The sequence below is a fragment of the Cyprinodon variegatus genome, unplaced genomic scaffold (assembly GCF_000732505.1).
Source record: "Cyprinodon variegatus isolate N-32 unplaced genomic scaffold, C_variegatus-1.0 Scaffold645, whole genome shotgun sequence".
NCBI lineage: Eukaryota > Metazoa > Chordata > Actinopteri > Cyprinodontiformes > Cyprinodontidae > Cyprinodon > Cyprinodon variegatus.
The window spans coordinates 204,023-206,564 of NW_015151098.1; positions in this window are offsets into that span (position 1 = coordinate 204,023).

The following is a 2,542-nucleotide window of genomic DNA, read 5'->3' on the forward strand; positions in this document are numbered from 1 at the left end:
CTTTGTCTCTGTCCCCTTTAAAAGCCCTCCCTCTTCAGTTCCTGTTTGCTGGATCCTTGTCTTACTTCCTGTCTATCACCCGCCTGCCTTGTCTCGTCTCTCCCTGGCTTCTGGTTTTGGTTAATCCCTGATGTCTCCTTGGTTCTGGTATGTTTGTAATTTTCAGTTGGACTCTGATTCCTGCTTCTGGACCTGTGAACCAAAATAAACAGACTTTAATTCACCTCTGCCTGCTGGTCTCTGCGTTTGGGTCCTCCATACAAACACCGCTTCATGACAGAAATATTAGTTTTGGGAACAGGAAAAGATAAATTACCAATCTAAAATAAGCAGCGACTGCTGCATTTTTCTCATCTAATTTAAATCCGTTCTCAAGATTAGGATGAGCTGCAACACTGAATCCAAGCTCCATCATTAGATGAACCGTGTTATAAAATGCTGAGTTCAGTCGTTTTAAGAGAGAATAAAAAGCATGCCTATGAATAATAATTCAGCTGTCAAATGCAGGATGGAAGGACTGCCCAGGTTTTTTTAGCTGCAAAGGGAAAACCCCTTTTTCCACGAAAAAAAATCCTTTTTTTTTTTTTTTTGGGCTCTCTCGGCTCCCAAAGTTTAGGTACATTTCTAAGAAATTGTTTATTCAATTAAATTCAATTTATTTTTTGCACCAATTCACAACAAATTTAATCTCAGGTCACTTTACAGTTCACATACATCATGCACAACCAGTCTACCTGGCTGTGTGTATCCCGCACGGGGCCGCCTTTTATAGCTGCCTTTTGTATCTATGCTTCTTTTTCTATGTCTGCTTCTGTCTCTTTACGTATTTTGTTAAAAGGGCAAATAAGGAATTCAAACCAAAAAAAAGCATTTTTCTGTTTTGTTTCATTCTTGGATCGGGCTTTAAATTACTTTTGCGCATCTTAAAGAAGATTGTTTATAAATCTATCTGTGTATTTTGCAAACATTCTGCACTTATATGCTAGAAAGGACTAAAGTATNTCTTAGGCGGAGAGGCCATTTTGGCACATTTATCCATAAATGACACCAAACTGTGCCAAATGTGTTTTTTACATCAATACTGGGGGTTTGTTAAAATTACGAGGTCATGTAGCAGCTGGACCCGCCAGTGGGTCCGTAGGGTTCTAGGGGTTAACCCCAGGCTTCTCCCCGGGCGCCGCACAATGGCAGCCCAATGCTCCCCAAGGTGATGGGTTAAATCCAGAGAGTTAATAAAGGGATAAAAATTTTTTTTACATAAATAAAAATTGTTCTCATACACTATTTTACAGGAATTCTGCATTTTTATTTCTCATTCCCAGCAGTAGTGGGCAGCAAAATCCACAGATGACTGCAGCACCATTTAGGGATCAGGTTAGGATGGGGATGATTTATATGTTGATAGGTTTTCTGCAGAATCTCTGTAAATCCCGCAGGACAATCTGAAATGCTGTCATTTACAAGCTTTTGTTTTTCCTTTTTTCTGTTATTCTGCCTCTAATTCCCAGTACAGTTGAACAGTTTGTGGATTCCTTCATTTTTCAGGCCAAATTAAGAGACATCTGCGACTTTGTGAACTCTAAAATGAATAAACAGCTGGAGAAAGGGAACAACAAAATAACGCGTTCTCTCTGTGAATCAGTCTCCCAGATGTCAGGTAGAGTTCAAACCAGGTCAGGGCGGCTTACACAAAATCGGACTGTTTAAAAATAATGTCAGCAGTTCTTGAGAAATTGATTAAAATCTCCAAACCTGTTGACTTGGATCAGTAGAACAAATGCCATAAGAAAGTTATATAATTAAAATTGTATCTTTTATTACAATAAAAATACTTAATTGGACACTTTGACTTATCCTCATGTAACCATTTGAAATCCCACATTAAAAAGAAAGGTTTCAGTTTCAATCAGATTTGTGCAGAAATGTGGAATAACAGCGGACTTCTCCTTTAGTTTAAAAGTTCTTTATTTTCCTGTTACTTTATGTCATAAGATGGTTTTCCATAAAGTAAGAAGCCCAGTTTGGAACTTCTTTTAAAAATGAAACTAGTTTTCTTGTATTTAACAATAAAAAGAAGGTTTAAGATTGTAAAAAAAAAAAACAAGATATGAACATAAGCTTTAAGTGTTTTAATGCTGTTAAGGATTAGTTTCAAGAAAAGCAGACAAAAGAGATTTTTTTAATTTTATTTTAAAGCCGTAACTCAATTATTCTTGTTAGGAATCAGAAAATGTTTCAAATCTGTCTTCAGCCTGAGTGCAACTCCTTGAAAAAAACAAAGCAGACTAGATGGTGAAAAAAAAACCAAATATGTGAAGTATTTAAACTCTAATATTCTAAAATGTAACACTATTCCTAAAAGACAAATAAAAAAAAAACAATTTGAATGAAACTCTAGAGTCTAAAGATTAAAAATGTTTTAAAAAGGTGAAAGCTGTTTACAGACCATTTGGAAACTGTCAGAGTCGTGGTCTGTTTGTTCCTGTTTTTCTTGGTTTTCCATTTGTTGTCCTCTGCTGCCCTCTTGTGTCCTCCCTTGCTC